Source organism: Syzygium oleosum, unplaced genomic scaffold (assembly GCF_021117445.2).
Source record: "Syzygium oleosum isolate NSW1041296 unplaced genomic scaffold, Sole_v2.1 Sole_v2.20, whole genome shotgun sequence".
Lineage (NCBI taxonomy): Eukaryota > Viridiplantae > Streptophyta > Magnoliopsida > Myrtales > Myrtaceae > Syzygium > Syzygium oleosum.
Window position 1 is genome coordinate 223127 of NW_026607504.1, and position 18210 is coordinate 241336.

At 40.5% G+C, this 18210-nt stretch overlaps 1 pseudogene; it reads left to right on the top strand.

Annotated features, from left to right (window-relative positions):
• The first annotated feature begins 2411 nt into the window (after positions 1-2411).
• Positions 2412-4671, top strand: LOC115663585 (vacuolar-processing enzyme-like; annotated as a pseudogene).
• The last annotated feature ends 13539 nt before the right edge of the window (positions 4672-18210 follow it).

Genomic DNA, 18210 nt, shown 5'->3' on the forward strand with positions numbered 1-18210 from the left:
AGGGAAAAACGGTAAGAAGAAGTAAAGATATATAACTTATGCAGAAAATTGCCTTCAAATAAAAGACAGACCAGCCATAGGTGATACAATCGGCCAATTGTGGGGTATGTAAATTAAATTACTTTAAAGTAAATTACAATTAAGTAAATATTGCTGGTATATAAACAGTATGGAAAGATTACAAATGTGAACATTAAAAGTCCAAGTGCAAAAGTAAGTAAAAACCCTTTATATCCTCAGATCATAAGCAAGATTTGGAACATAAGGTGATACAGGGATGTTATGGGATTTACTGGATATTCAAGAGGTATGAAAAGTTCTTGAGATGAATGATCTCTTATTTCTTCAAAAGAGAATCGAGGTGAAAGATGGAGAGATCAGAGGATTGAAATGAAAGGAGGAGAAATTATTGGTAGAAAATTTTTTGGTGCCTCTTCTGAAGAATGAGGTTCCTTTATAAAGGCAGATGGGGTCCTGTAGAAATAGTTTACGAGTAGCACTGTAGTAAATAGTAAAAGGTGAATGGTAAAAATTCACGCGGTGCACAGTAACACAGTGATTAGAAAAATGAGAAAAGTGGACCGACAGACTTCTTTTGGCCCTGAACATAATTATGAAAATGGGCAAGAGTCTTTCGCCGCCCTTTGTCTTTTAAAATCTGGAGAGATCTTCTGGTGGCTCTTCGTCTTCTTCATCTTTTATATCCCCCATGGAATTACTGGTATGTCTGGGATACCATAATAGTCATCTTCATTGGAATTTCCGCTATGATGAGAATGAGAAGATTCTGAATCCTCCAGGTGAAAAAGGGCTTGTTTCAGCATTCCTGCTAGTTGCTGATGATGCTAGTTGCTGATGAGACTTAGTAGATGCTAATTTGGATAAAACGAATCCTTTGTCGTGTGGAAAAGGTGTAATATCTTCAGAATTGATGGGTTTTGTTCCCTTAGAAATTAGCCATTCTGAAACGGCTTGTTCAATTACTCTATCAAAAAATTTGAAGCCGTCCCACCATTTTACGTTGAATTTTCTGATTAATATGGGGACACTTGTCTCTCGGGCTTTTCTATAGTCAAAATTCCATTCCAATACCCATGATATTCCGAAGTAATAGGAAAAGAGCATTAGTTTGGAGAATTTCTTTTCATATTGAAGGGGTATGAAATTGGTATTGAAAATTTCATGACTGGGATGAACCTTATTATGAAGAATTTCAGTAATAGGTCCGAAATGATCCCACCATCTAATGAACCAGCATGGGACATGTTGGATATCAAAGTTTTCAAAGAAGAATAGCCAAGTATGAGAATTATTGGCATTCTTTCTCCAAAATGTATTTCACCAGGCTTGTTGGTAATCAAAATAGAAGTATGAGGATCTATATGGAACAGGTTCAGTTATTTTGGTATCAAATTTTCTCAAGGTCAAAGGGTTTGGCTCCCATTGAGAAGGGTGAATATATATATATATATATATATATATATATATATATATATATATATATATATTTTGAGTAGTATCTTGCAGAAATTTCATGACGATGGATAATGATATGCTCTGCTTCGCGTAGCACATCAAGGTTCTTTACAATTTCTACAATCTATTTATTGCATTGATTATTGGGCATTATTTTCTTGATTGTGTACTCGTATGATCACTCCTCACGTGTTAGTGGCATAGGATGAAAATTAATGAAGAAGCATTGATTAAACTATCCAATGAATTGCGAGAGAAGATGATGAAGGACGAGAATTGTCATAGAATGGGTGGAGCAAATGTGACGACCGGTGGGGTACCAACAAAAATCCATGTAGACACACTTTGGTCGTATCTTTCAAGTCTTTTATGGAATGGGGGTCATCGGATTACCCAAGGAGTAGCTGCCATCAACGTTTCCACGCGCATGCAGTCCCCTCACAGCCTTCCACTTTATAAACCCTCCCTCCCATTCCACACATCCAAACCATTGTTAGAATTATGTAAAATTGATTGTTGGGTTATTGAAGATTTGAGCACCTTGTTGCTGGTTTCGAGATAGGCTGCTAGTGTTCTTCAAAGAAGGTTGCACGCATTTAATCAAGAGAGCCATTAAAGGCTTCAAAATGGCTGTTGTTTTTTCTACAAAATAAGCTGTTTTGTTTTTATCAATAAATAAATGCATGGGCTGTTTTGTTTTCTTCATTAAATGCCTATGATGTTTGTGCTTAGTTTGTGTGCATTCAGCTTCCATATAAAACTGTGAAGTTGAGATTTTGTAAATACGAATCCACGAAGAGAAAGGATTCTCAATAAGAAATTCTCCCTCCATTTTATTTGTGCTCTTATTCCGGATTTTCAAAGTTTATATTATTTTTTTTTAATTCCAACATCCATCCTCCTCAATCTCATTTCTCATTGAACTCTTCATCGTGATGATGATGACCTCCTCATATGGCAGCCTTGTTCCTTTGCTCCTCCTCACAGCACTGGTGATTGCGGCTTTGATCGAGAGTCAGAGGAGCTTTGGAGAAATTGTGTCTCAATCGGGTGGGGATGCCGGTGATACTACTAAGGCACTCGATGGGCTATTCTAGTCGCCGGATCTAAGGGTTATTACAACTACAGGCACCAGGTGATACATCACCTAAATTAAGCATCAGTTACTGTGTATTATTACATTTTCATGGTACATCTATATAAAATATTATGGACAACTTGCTGGCTATCCGTACTTCATAAGTAGCACGTAGATAGATAATATATGAAATGGATTGACCTGTGAGATGTGTCTATGCAGGCTGATGTTTGCCATGCCTACCAAATCCTCAAGGCAAATGGGTTGAAAGATGAGAACATCATCGTGTTCATGTACGCCGACAATGCCCAGAACGTGGAAAATCCGACCAAGGGTATCATCATCAACAAACCCAACGGCCCCGATGTCTACCATGGAGTTCCCAAGGTCTTAGTTCAACACTCTTCATCTAGCTATTACATACAACCGCTATGTAGGAGGATGCATATTTGCATGATTGATTTTCGATTCTAATTAACCACTTGGGTAATATTGCAGGATTACACCGGAAATGAGACCACTGCAGCCAACTTGTATGCAGTCCTACTAGGGAACAAGACGGCGCTCAGCGGCGGCAGTGGCAAGGTTTTGAACAGCGGCCCAAACGACCATGTCTTCTATTACACCGACCATGGGGGCACGGGACTTGTGTGCATGCCTGTAGGGCACTACATATATGCGAATGACCTAATGAACGTGCTGAAGCAAATGCACGAAGCAAAGAAGTACATGAACATGGTGATATACATAGAGGCGTGTGAGTCGGGGGGCATGTTGCAAGGGCTGCTCCCCAAGGACATGGGGATCTATGCAACCACGGCATCCAATGCCAACGAGAGAAGCTGGAGCTACTATTGCCCTGGAGAATCTTCTGACGATGATCCCTCCACGTATGATACTTGTTTGGAGATCTCTATAGCATCGCTTGGATGGAGGACAGGTATTACTGTGTCGCTTTTCTATTTTTGAAAGTAATTTTTCGTGCACATTCGGTCATAAAATGCAAAAGCAAGAAATGACTTTCTCTTTCGAATTAAAAAAAAAAAAAGCCAGCTAGATAAGCAAATAACAAGATAAGAATGTGTGACTGTCTCTATATGCGGGGCATGCACAGCATTCATCCTTTACAACATTACGTTGTCAAATGTACATGTACCCATTCTCTGTTCTCTCTCTCTATCTCCATTAATCCGAATTTGGGCGTGAGAACAGTGATGTCCACAATTGGGGACAGGAAACATTGCAGGACCAATACTTAGAAGTGAAGAAGAGGACCAATCTGCACCACGTGATGCAATATGGGAACACAAATCTCAGCAAGGCCTTCCTCTCCACTTACTTGGGCCAAAGCTCCAAGAAAGTCTCTTTCATTCACTCAAACGAGCTCTCTTCTTCTTCGAACTCCTGGGCAGTTCCCCAATGGGATGCTGATTTGGTCGGAAAACAGTTTCCCAATGGGATGCTGATTTGGTCTTTTTCCGACGCCAGATCCGTCTCCATCACCATTGATTATATTGCATTTGATTTAGCTGTTCTGACTGGTAATTAAACAGAGAAATATGGTTCTTTTTAACTAGTGTGATGTCTTTCCAGTCTCTTGTTACTGGGATTATCGATTGACTTCTTGTGGGTGATTTCAGGTGCAAAAAGCTCCAAAAGGGTCTGCTGAGAGTGTGGAAGCACAGAAGAGACTGGACGAACAAATTGCTCGTTGATCGCATGTTGACCGCAACATGAATCAAATTGTCAACCACATGTTCGGTGACTCCGGTGCTGCAAGAATGTTGATTGCTGTTCGACCTGAAGACCGTCCTGCTGTTGATGACTGGGACTGCCTCAAGACATTTGTGAGTTTCCATGATCTCCTCGTCAATTACTTCTCCAATCCCTACATGATACATGTGTATGCACAACTAATTTATCTCGTGAACAGTTTCTTAGGTTGAATTTGTTCGTTGTAAAGTATAGTGAGGACTTACGAGCAATATTGTGGACGCCTGAACGAGTACGGAATGCAATACACAAGAGCCATGGCGAACCTGTGCAATGCGGGAGTAGACAAGGACCGTATGGTAGCAGCTTCTAGTCAAGCTTGTTCTGGGAAAGCAAAGTGAATAAGATGATTAGTTCCCTAATAATGCTCCTATATAGTTTCTGATTCACATAAATGGAGTATATGTGCTGCTTTTAAGACATTGATATAGGTTTACATTGGCAAGCTATCTATGTATCTTTTGAATTAGTCGGCTCATCAAAATGCTCAAAGTTGGTTGCAAAGTATGTCAGAATCTTTTCATATGGTTAATGGTACGGTGGTTTCTTTTCTTTTCTTTTTTTGGCAATTATCTCAAATCGGTTTTACAACACATGTAACTGAATTTGCAGCATATCGTTTTCAACCCCATTAACCTAAATGAGACGACTGGATGGTGGTAGGTTTCAATTAATGAAACGATTGACGCCAAACAAGAGAAGCACTTGAGCTAGCTGCTTTAATGAAGGGATGGCATTGCTTTTGTTGGGATTTTGGAACCAAAATCCCATAGAATTGCATGAGAAGTGTGTGGGTGAAAGTGTCCCACATAGGGTAGAAGAGAGATGGAAGATGGGTTCAAATAGTTGAGCCTCACAAATGGGTTTGGGCACCAAGGGGTACCCCACTTTTGTGGAAGAGAGAGGATCTACGTCAAGCTAGGTCGGTCCACCCCCCTGCGCGCGCCGGTTCGGTTCCACTCTCTATTGATTTTTATTTTTTCCGAACAGACATGTTGTTTAGAATTTATTTATTTTTTTTAATAAACATGTCTGTTCGTGAGGTTCGGTTCGCCCGAACGGAAAACCGAAGCCCTTCGCGACTGTTCACGAACCGAACCGGTTCAAGTGAACCTTCGCTACTGTTCACGAAAATCCGCAACTCTTCATTTTTCGCCACTTGAATAAGACCGAACAGTTTAGTTCGGAATAGACATCACTTCGTGGCATTCATTTTTTCCCGACGCACTCTACGCATATTCACTTCATCATTGTCATTTGGTGCGTTTGTTCTGCAAAATTGCATTCGTTGGAGTCCTCCGAATACGTACCGCTTCGGAGGAACGAGATCCGTTCTATCCTGGGAGACGATTGTCCAATATCCTCGGGTACTGATTGAGGGGCCAAATTCATCTTAAGGACACGACGTTAATTCGTTGGGCTCGGATCAACATTCTGCTTATTTGGTTGTACTGCTTTCAGGTTAGTTTTCCTAACGTTTGATTTTAATCTCTGATATACGAACATAGCCGACAACAATCTTAAGACGAATTTTCTTCGGTTCTGTTCGTATATTATTATGCGTTGTTCATTGAGTTTTTCTATCAAATATCAGATTGCCGTTTCTTTAATTCGAACTTTTGTATAGTTCGTATGTTCCTTGTCATAGTACGATTCTGTTTGTACATTCTGGTCACTCATTCTGTTCGTGAACAAATTTTTCATTTCTGTTCGTATTGAAATTCTCAATTCTGTTCATGACCAATCGATTCTGTTCGTAGTCATATATTTCCGATTCTGTTCGTGAATATGTTCTGTGTTTATATTTCAGAAATGGCTTCGGCTTCGACTCCGGTTAATCCTATTCTGAATCACAGAGAAAAGCCAGAAAAGTTCAATGGTACGGATTTCAAGAGATGGCAACAAAAGATGTTGTTCTATCTCACGACCTTGAACTTGGCTAGATTCCTCAATGAGGATGGTCCTAAATTGGACGTTGGAGAGACAAATAAAGAAAAGCTTGCTGCTGTGGATGCATGGAATCATTCTGACTTCCTGTGTCGCAACTATGTCCTCAACGGTCTGGACAATACTCTCTATAACGTCTATAGTCCGCTAAAAACGGCTAAGGAGTTATGGGATAGTCTGGACAAGAAATACAAAATCGAAGATGCCAGATTGAAGAAATTCATTGTCGGTAAATTTCTGGACTTCAAGATGGTTGATTCAAAGACCGTCTTAAGTCAGGTTCAAGAGCTTCAAGTGATTATGCATGATATTCATGCTGAAGGAATGACTCTAAGTGAGACATTTCAAGTGGCAGCCTTCATTGAAAAACTGCCACCATCTTGGAGAGATTTCAAGAATTATCTCAAGCACAAGAGAAAGGAGTTGTCACTTGAAGACTTGATTGTTCGGTTGAGGATAGAGGAAGACAATAGAAATTCCGAGAAGAAAGTTGGCAGCAATTTGGCGGTCTCAAGAGCCAATGTTGTTGAAGAAGGATCAAAACCCAACAAGAAGAGGAAAATGCCTAGCAAGTCTGGAGAGGGATTCACCCAAGGCCTGAAGAAGTTCGTTGGCAAGTGCTTCAACCGTGGCAAGTCCGGACATCGAGCCAAAGATCGCAGAGCCAAGAAAAGACAGAAAACTCAAGCTAATGTGGTGGAAGAAATTTCCAATGGTGTTGATGATATCAATCTAACTGCCATGATATCCGAGTGTAATATGGTGGGAAACCCCAAGGAGTGGTGGATTGATACTGGAGCAACTCGTCATATCTGTGCAAACAGATCGATGTTCTCGTCCTACACAAGTGTGGGGGGTGATGAAAAACTTTATATGGGTAATTCATCAACCTCTAAGGTTGAAGGTGTTGGAAATGTTGCTCTAAAGATGACATCTGGGAAAGTTGTGACACTAAATAATGTGCTACATGTGCCAGACATACGCAAGAATTTAGTGTCCGGATCTCTTCTTAGCAAGAATGGCTTCAAGCTGGTTTTTGTATCCGATAAGTTTGTACTTTCCAAGAATGAGATGTATGTAGGAAAGGGTTACCTCAGTGATGGTCTTTTCAAGTTGAATGTAATGACTGTTGTACCCAATGATGTTATGAATAAAGTTGTTTCTGCTTATGTGCTTGAGTTTCCTAATTTATAGCATGCTAGATTAGGACACGTTAACTATAAGTCAATAAAGAAATTAATGAACATGGGATTATTGCCAAAATTCGAATGTTCTAGTGAGAAATGCCAAGTATGTGTTGAATCTAAATTTTCTAAGCCTCCTTTTCATTCTGTAGACAATAGAGTCTCAGAACCTTTAGATTTGATACACACAGATATATGCAATATGAAATCAATACCGTTAAGAGGTGGTAATAAGTATTTTATCACATTTATAGATGACTGCTCGAGGTATTGTTATGTTTATTTGCTTAGTAGCAAAGATGAGGCTGTGAATGCTTTTAGAATTTATAAGTCCGAAGTTGAAACTCAGTTGAATAAGAAAGTTAAAATGATAAGAAGTGACAGAGGAGGTGAATATGAATTTCCTTTTGAGGAAATTTGTACTGAGTTTGGTATCGTTCACCAAATGACTCCTCCTTATACGCCGCAATCTAATGGAGTGGCAAAAAGGAAAAACCGGTCTTTAAAGGAAACAATGAATGCATTGTTGAATAGTTCCGGTTTACCATAGAATTTGTGGGGGGAAGCTGTTTTGACGGCGAATTTTATTTTAAATAGAGTGCCCCACAGAAAAACACAACAAACTCCCTATGAGAAATGGAAAGACAGAATGCCTAACTTGAATTATCTCAAAGTGTAGGGGTGTTTGGCTAAGGTTGCGGTTCCTAAGCCTAAAAAGGTTAAGATAGGACCAAAGACTGTTGATTGTGTTTTTATCGGATATGCTCAGAATAGCAATGCATATCGTTTTCTTGTTCACAAGTCAGAGATCCCAGATATACATGTTAATACGATAATTGAATCAAGGGACGCTTCGTTCTTTGAAAATATATTTCCGTATAACATAGTATATGAGCCAATTGATAATAATAAGAGGTCTCGAGATATTATCTCTAGAAAATCCAATTGAGGATGAACCTAGACGTAGTAAAAGACAAAGGACTTCCACGTCTTTTGGACCTGATTTCTTAACGTATCTGTTAGAGAATGAGCCTCGGACATTCAAAGAAGCCGTGACTTCGCCAGAAGCCCCGTTCTGGAAAGAAGCTATCAATAGTGAAGTTGAATCCATCTTGTCAAACCATACATGGGAATTGGTTGACCTTCCTCCTGGTAATAAACCACTACAATGTAAGTGGATTTTCAAGAGGAAAATGAAAGCGGATGGTGCTATTGATAAATATAAGGCTAGGCTTGTAGTAAAAGGATACAAGCAACGAGAAGGTCTTGATTATTTTGATACTTATTCACCTGTTACTAGAATTACATCCATAAGGATGCTAATTGCCATAGCAGCGGTGTATAAGCTTGAAATCCATCAAATGGATGTTAAGACGGCCTTCTTAAACGGGGATTTGGAAGAAGAAATATATTTGGAACAACCCGAAGGGTTCATTGTTCCAAGTTAAGAGAAAAAAGTATGTCGGCTTATCAAGTCACTCTATGGATTGAAACAAGCACCGAAACAATGGCATGCTAAATTCGACCAAGTCATGTTGTCGAATGGTTTCAAGATCAATGAGTGTGATAAATATGTATATGTTAAGAACACTCATAATGGTTTTGCCATTTTGTGCTTATATGTAGATGACATGCTTATAATGGGCAGCGATAGTGAGGTTGTTAAGGCGACCAAACGCATACTCACAAGTAAATTTGATATGAAAGATATGGGGGTTGCAGATGTTATTTTAGGAGTTAAAATCCATAAAACATATGGAGGATTAGCTCTATCACAATCCCATTATATTGAGACGATTCTTGGAAAGTGCAAGAATCTAGATATTGTACCGGTAAAGACTACGATAGATGTTAATTTACATCTTTCGAAGAATACTGGTGAAAATAAGGCTCAAAATGAGTATGCTAGTATACTAGGCAGTTTAATGTATGTCATGAACTGTACTAGGCCGGACATAGCTTGTGCGGTTAGCAAGCTAAGTCGATTTACAGTTAGTCCAAATGAAAATCATTGGAAAGCATTGAAACGTTTATTGGGCTACTTAAAGCATACTCAAGATTACGCTTTGCATTACACAGAATATCCAGCGGTACTTGAAGGATACTGTGATGCAAATTGGATAACCGCCACTAAAGACACAAAATCGACAAGTGGATATGTATTCACACTTGGGGGAGCGGCAGTGTCTTGAAAATCATCCAAACAAACTTGTATTGCTAGATCCACTATGGAATCAGAATTTATTGCTTTGGATAAAGCCGGTGAAGAAGCATAGTGTCTTCGAAATTTCTTGGAAGATATTCCTAATTGGCCTAAACCATTGCCCGCTATTTGTATACATTGTGACAGTCAAGCGGCAATAGGAAGGGCAAGGAATGTCATGTATAACGGTAAGTCTTGACACATACGTCGAAGGCATGACACAGTAAGACAACTTCTTTCTAGTGGAATTATCACCGTTGACTATGTGAAGTCAAAAGATAATATTGCGGATCCATTGACAAAAGGCCTAACTAGAGAGATGGTTGCAAAAACATCAAGGGGAATGAGTTTAAGGCCTATAAACAAGTCATCATAGCAGAAACCCTACCTAGTTGACTGGAGATCCCAAGATCTAGGTTCAAAGGGACAACTAAGTTATGAAGACAGTGAAGAGTACTGTCAAATTTTTACTCATTCCCGGATGAAGACAGTACTAATATGTGAAGGTTAAGCAAAAGCTTTTAATGATTCTGAATTGAGTATGTGATATACTATATGTTCAGAAATCACCTATGTGAGTGTGAAGTGAGGGTCGCTTCTGTAAGAATTGAAAAGGCCGAATTCTCTAAAACACTCATGAGACCAGGCGGTGTTCATGGCCAAAACGAACACAACAGTGAGAACCAATTTTGTTCGAGAAATAGTTGTGTGATTTCTATTGTCTAGGCTTACACCAAAGGTCGACAGTTCAAAGACATCAAGTCTACTGATTGACTGAGTAAGTCCGATAGGTTTCACTAAGGAAAGTTCAAGGTCTCAGACTACTTATTTTGATGCAACGTTTTCTCATGGAATAATCGCACATTGCATCTCATGCATACACGAAGAGTCATGATATCTGAACTTCTCATTCATGTGGGGGATTGTTGTTCCAAAATCCCATAGAATTGAATGAGAAGTGTGTGGGTGAAAGTGTCCCACATAGGGTAGAAGAGAGATGGGAGATGGGTTCAAATAGTTGAGCCTCACAAATGGGTTTGGGCCCCAAGGAGTACCCCACTTTTGTGGAAGAGAGAGGACCTACGTCAAGCTAGGTCGGTCCACCCCCCCGCGCGCGCGCCGCCGCCGCTGTCCGTCCGGCCGGCTCGGTTCGGTTCTGGGTCCATTCTCTATCGATTTTTATTTTTTCCGAACAGACACGTTGTTTAGAATTTATTTATTTTTTTTATTTTTTAGACAAATAAACATGTCTGTTCGTGAGGTTCGGTTCGCCCGAATGGAAAACCGAATCCCTTCGCGACTGTTCACGAACCGAACCGGTTCAAGTGAACCTTCGCTACTGTTCACGAAAATCCGCAACTCTTCATTTTTCGCCACTTGAATAAGACCGAACAGTTTAGTTCGGAATAGACATCACTTCGTGGCATTCATTTTTTCCCGACGCACTCTACGCATATTCACTTCATCATTATCATTTGGTGCGTTTGTTCTGCAAAATTGCGTTCGTTGGAGTCCTCCGAATACGTACCGCTTCGGAGGAACGAGATCCGTTCTATCCTGGAAGACGATTGTCCAATATCCTCGGGTACTGATTGAGGGGCCAAATTCGTCTTAAGGACACGACGTTAATTCGTTGGGCTCGGATCAACATTCAGCTTATTTGGTTGTACTGCTTTCAGGTTAGTTTTCCTAACGTTTGATTTTAATCTCTGATATACGAACATAGCCGACAACAGCTTTCACTTGAGAAATAAGTATAGGAAAAAAAAAACCTTGGTGAATTAAGTGACAGTTTTAAAATTGGGATTACGGCATTCTTTAGAGTGTGTGCGTTGAGATATACATGGATTGGAGAAGTAATAGGAAAATATAGTAATATATAAATATTATATTTATGAGAAGAGTGTGTAGATTGTGCGGTCGATATCACACCTTATTGGGAAGGGTGAGTACAAATCAATAAAAGGGTGATAAAAGCAAGGATTCCCCCGTTCAAATGCTCAAAATGAAAATTTAGGTTTTGATCACATCTCATCTGTTAAAAAGATGTGATATTGGTCTTGTGGGGTAATAATTGTTAAAATATGTCTCTAATTTGAGCCCATAAACGAAATGCGACCTGTGTCAAGTGATCTTTGTTGCCCCCAAATATGTCATGGAAATCAAGAGTTCCTCTCCGGTGCATAGGGCCCGTTTGGTTCGGCTTTTCAGATGCAACTTGGGGGAATGCAAATACCTTTAGGTGAAAGCTACTTGGGGAAATGCAAGTGGTGTTTGGTAAAAAAATTTTGTGAAGCTACTTTGGCCTAAGTAGTGTTTGGTAAATTTTTTTTTGCAAAGGGCTTTGGCAATTTTTATTCTTAATATTCCGGTTTTGCCCCTATTACTGTTCATCTTCTTCATCGTGAGGGTGGCCGGCGAGGGTGGCCGGCGAAGGGTCGGCGAGGGTGGATCTGGCCGGCGAAGGGCCGGCGAGGTTGCCTGACCTAGGCGACGGCCGCCTGGGGTCGGGCGACAGCCCAGGCGCCGTCGCCTGGGTCGGCGATCGCCTGGAGTTGCGCGACCCAGGCGGCGGTCGCCTGGGTCGCGCGACCTCTGGCGACGGTCGCTTGGGTCGCGCGACTCCAGGCGATTGTCGACCCAGGCGACGGAGCCTGGGCGGTCGCCCGACCCCAGGCGGCCGTCGCCTAGGTCAGGCGGACGTCGCCTAGGTCAGGCGACCTCGCCGGCCCTTCGCCGGCTAGATCCGCCCTCGCCGGTCCTTCGCTGGCCACCCTCATGGTGAAGAAGATGAACAGTAACATGGCAAAATCGGAAAATTGAAATTTGAGAGAGGGCAATTTGGGAAGGGAAAAATAGGCTTTAGCATTTGTGGAATGCCGAAAGCCCAAAGCTGGTCCGGACCAGCTTTGGGCTTTCAGCATTCCAACGGCATTCCAAATGCTGGCTTTCGGCTTTCGGGACTCGGAAAGCCGAAGCAAACGGTTCAGCATTTTGAAGGGGCTTTCGAGGCCAAAAGCCCCTTCCTAAAGCTGAACCAAACGGGGCCATAGTCCAAGTTGGAGAAGGATTTCTTGTTTAGTTCTTAAACTTATCACGAAAGTAAAATTGAATCATAAAACTTGTAAAAAGTGCAATCAAGTTCTAAAATTTGTCAAATTGATTCATTCGAGTCTTTCCATTAACTCCGTTCAATTTGACCAGCGAAAAATACTTACATGACTTTTTTTATTATTTTTTATCCTACATAGTGATAACGTGGCTAAAACAACATTGTTTCGATCAAAATCTGATTTTTAATACATATTCTATTTAAATTAAATTAAAATTAAACTAAATTTAAAAATTATTTTAATAAAGAGAGAGAGGTTGAGATATAGGCAGCTGAGGGCGCCACCCCACAATTACTAGGAAGGCCCGGCAAGTGTGGGGGATGCCCAACGAGGGTCATCAGACCCTGGCCAGTGGCCAGCGACTCTCGCTAGCCGCTGATGAGGGCTTAGGCTTACAGCCCTCAACCGCCTGTTTCTCAACCTGCTCTTTTTTTTTCTTCTCAATTTAGCTTAAATTTTAATTTAATTTACATAAATTTTGTATAAAAAATCATATTTTGACCAAAACGATGTCATTTTAACCTTTTTTTTTATATTTGAGCCACGTCATTGCCACGTAGGAGAGAGAAAATATTAAAAAAAGTCATATAAGCATTTTCCATTAGCCAAGTTGCACGGAGTTAACGGAAAGACTCAATTGAATCAATTTGATAAATTTTAGTATATGGTTGCACTTTTTGTAAGTTTTAAGAGTTAATTGTACTTTCCTGATAAGTTTAGGACTTCCAATGCACTAGTAGTGGAGCTAAAATTTGGTAGTCCAATTGGAACATGATTCGGTCAACATGGGTTTCCTATATATTGTTCATGGAAGTTGGATTATTAGTGTCCGCTTTAAGGAGTGTCGTAAACACGATTGTGAGTAAAATTCCATTGGAATTTTAATTAGCTTTTCTGTTGGTGGTTTACCTCTGGAAAGATAGCGAAGAGATATAGCCGAGATAAACGCAACTCGGTGTGTCAATACCGAATTTTGTAATTCTTTAGAAACGTTCTATGGGATTGTCGGATGGGAAGAGCTACCTATTTGTGGTCTCAATACCACCGTCATCAATGACATAAATCTGTTGACACCAAAATAAGAATCAATATAAATGCTAGGTCGGCTATAATGCCGAATTTGGTGTAATGGAAATCAGCCATCTTCCGAAATACGTTTGGATAAAATTCGGAAACATGCCGAGAAGCAAGCATGAATGGCATCATGTCCCGAATTCGGTAATTGATGAAAATATGTATATTTACCGAAACATGGAAAGTCATAGTTCAGGACGTTGGAATACTTATGCCTCGGGATGTCAACCTTTTCCCGAAGTTTGGGAAATTTACACTTCGGGAATATATTGACATTATAGAAAATCAGTAAAGATGAATCACAGTCCATCTACGTAAATCACGATAGCAGGAAGTTATGAGCAAAAAGCGGGGATAGTGAGCATGAGCATATTGTGGGGAGTTACTTGTTCAAATTTGAAGTCATCCCAGCAGTTGAGATCAAGTTTTGGCGGACAATAAAACTGAAAAAAAAAACGTGATTAGAAAGGACAGTTATTGGAAGCGCCAAAGTTCAAAGTTTGAAAACATAGAAATAACCGATGAGTAGTTACAGGGTAAGAAGAGATACAAATACTCAGAAGAAAGGAGGAGGAAGACACCAACAACAATGCAAAAACACTCAAACTTATCTGCACTTTAGTCTCCTTTGTACTTTTACTTCCTGCATTTTCAACTTCCTGCTGCTTTGTTTAACTTTCAAGTCCTTTACAGCTTTCATAGGAGTATTGTAACGTAGCTCGGAACTTTGTTGATCTCAGATCCATTTTCAATCCACTCGATTTCTATCCGTTTCTATATACACCTGTACTACACTCTGTTTTTCGCCATAACACTCCTAGAAATCAAGCCACAGAACCTATCTTAATAAAAACCGAAAATCAAAGGTTCAGTGAAAGGTATTCCTCGTCGTGAAACGAGCGAACATCTTTTTGGCACGCCCAGTGGGACTCGCGTGGTAAGATTTGGAGAAATGATGAGAACTAGGCAATATGAAGGAATACTGGTTGGTAACGTCAACAATCCAGTTGATGAAGCACGTTCTGAACACTCTGCGGCTAATCAAGTAGAGAAGAATGCCGACATTCCTCGGCAATTAACTGAAGAACAAGCCCGCACGTTGGCACCAGATAACACCTTGGTAGCCACGATGAAAAGAATGTTTGAGGAACAGCAGAACGACCTTACCAATCATATAGTGCGACATGTGACTGATGTGATAAAGCCCATGGTGATCAATGTTATAAATGAGATAATATCACGTCCCGGTTCATTTTCTCAAGTTCCACCCTTTTATGCAAATCCTCTTGGGACAACATCGTTCCCACCAACATCGGGACCTCCTCATGTTGGATATAATGGTAATGGGGGATCAAATTCTCAACCTCCTGTTAGAATTATACCAAGGCCAGAGAATCCTACCCCTATAAACCTTATGAATGGTGTTAGTGCTTATAATTTCCCTCAAAATGCCCCAAATGATGTTAATTTGGTTAATCCCATGGTCACAAATGCACCACCAGTGCTGAACGTGCCTCCACCAATAAATATGCCTAATGCTGACCATATCAGACCACCTGCGCCTCAACCATATCCTCATATGATAGAAAATCCTCTTTATAGGCCACCACTACCCGTTAATTTCAACATGGAGCAGCAAGGGGTGAATAGACCTCAGCAGTTTGATCTTAGGGGTCAAGATCCTTGGTTAGGCCAGCAGAATTTAAGACCATGGAATCCAGATAGAGTGGCAGAATTGGTAATGCAACAATTGGGAGCAGAGAGGGGATTGCCAAGGCCAGTATATAGGAAGCCGCATTCCGATTGGGTTGATAACATACCATATCCAAGGGGTTTCAAGATGCCAGACTTTGCTGTATTTACAGGAGAGGATGATCAGTCAACCGTGGAGCATGTGGGTCGATTCTTGGCACAATGTGGAGAAGTTGGAACTAATGAGTATTTAAGGTTAAGGTTGTTCCCATTGTCTTTGTCAAAAACAGCATTCACTTGGTATACAAATTTGCCTGCGAATTCTATTCAAACATGGGCCGAGATGGAAAGGCAGTTTCATTCTCAATTTTACCAAACGGTACCAGAGGTAACGGTAGTCGATTTAGCTAGGATGTATCAATATAGTACCGAGACAGTAGATCAATTTATTGCATGTTTCAAGAAATCCAGGAACCGATGTTTAACATCACTCACTAAGAAGGAGTTCACAGATTTGGCTTTTAACGGCTTGAGGTTTAACCTTAAGGAAAGATTTGAATGACAAGCCTTTGACGATCTCTTTCAGTTAAATACTCGGGTTTCCAAGTACGAACACTTGTTAAAGGAGAAAGATAAGAAGCCGAATAAGGACAATCGGTAGACAGTGGCATTTGCTGAAAGCACCGAACATGCTGGTACAGCCGAAGAGGAGAATGAAATAGCCATAGCAACTATGGTGCTTGAAAAATCGTATGTATGCCCAGCACTTAAACCGGCCATGGTGAGAGATATATCCAAATTCAAGGCTAAGGAGACAAATAACTACTCCTTTGATATCTACATGTTAGATGAAATATTTGACCTGCTGTTGAAAGATAGAATGATCAAATTATCTGAAGTACAAGTAATCCCGTCAAAGGAGGAAATAATAGATAAGAGATATTGCAAATGGCATCACTCTACAACTCATGATACGGTAAATTGCATTGTGTTTAGGAAGACTATCCAAGAGGCGATTTACCAAGGCAAGATTAAATTTTCCGAAGACAAAGGCAAGGCCCCAATGGAAATAGACACAGACCCTTTCCCGAACATAATCAGCATGGTTAATATACAAGAGACGACAGACGATGACAACAAACAACTTTGCACTCGTTGTCACCAAGAGCTGACTCGGCAAGATCGGGAGTTTCCCAGGTTCCAATACATGAGAGGAATGAGGGGGAGATACAGATCGGGATCGTTTGTCCACAGGATAGGTAGACCACAGGTAAAATCTGAGATTGTAGCTACCGAAAACTCTTCGGTACAAGCAAGAGAGGAGGAAATTCACCCAAAACAGACAGCACAAGCGTTTGAAAGAAAAGATGTTGGTCATAGGTATGAGAGGAAGGAATACCACCTTGATTCATCTCAACTAGCCCCTCCAATTCGGGAATTAGTTACGCAAGTTTACGAGGAAAACGAAATATTACCAAAGCTTGCAAAGAAAAAAGTTTATGGCAGCGATACAAGGAAGGTGATCCCAAAGTCGGATTACTTGGAGAACCTAGTGGGAAATTTGACTATGTGGTCTATTATGGAGATACGGATGATTATCCACCTCCATCATTGCCAGTCGAGCCGACTGGCTGGGGAGATGAATTTGATGATCCACCACCATCAATTTCTCAGGAAGTCCACAAAAGAAAAACAGTTAAGGTGCCGTATGACCCCTCCCGAAGGAAAATGGTCAATAGTTAAAGTGCCGGGACAGGCATCTTACAGAACCATCAAGAGGCGTTTCCAGCGAATGAGAAACAGACAAAGGAATTTTGAGAGTGGTCGAGCTAAAGGTACAGCAAGGCAAAATTTACCTTTCACATCTGTCAGTAGGAAAGGTAATTGGGTATGGAAAAGAAACCCTGATGAAAAAGATCGAATTAAACCAAAACCAGGTGATTCGGGAAGTAGCTCTCCCATTGAAATGAAAAAGAGAGTTTCTCAGGTTCCACAGACAATTAATTTTGGGCAGATCACTGTAGCTCTTAACCCAAAACAACAAAGAAAAGTGGAGCAAAAGAACTTGAATCCTAAATTGTCACAAGAAGATGGCAGAAGTTACCGAACTGGCTACTCCAATACGGATAAACATGGTCCACGCTAAACTTCCAGATAAGTATGGAACTAATTTGATAGTAGAAGAAGACATCGAACACATTTCAGAAAAGGAGACAGCCATGGCAGAATTTCAGTTCCCCGACAAAGAAGCCATCAAATTTGATAGGGTACCTTCTGAAAAAGCAAAACATTTAAGGTCCTTGATTGTTTCAGGCAGGGTCAATGGTAGGTTTGTCGGTAAAATCTTTGTAGATGCTGGAGCTACTTTGAACCTCATATCTTACAAATACTTCAAGAAATTAGGAAAAGATGACAATGACATTATCCCATCCAATGTTCAGTTATTTGATTTTCTTGGGAAAGTTACCGAAGTCAAGGGGGCAATAGTGCTGGATTTAACTATAGGGTCCAAGTCGTCTAAAATGACTTTCTTTGTAGTAGAAGCTGATGGTCCATATAATCTGTTGCTTGGAAGAGATTGAATACACTCTAATCAGTGTGTACCTTCAACTTTGCATCAAATATTGGCATTTTGGAATGGCGAGAAAGTGGAATATATTGAGGCAGATT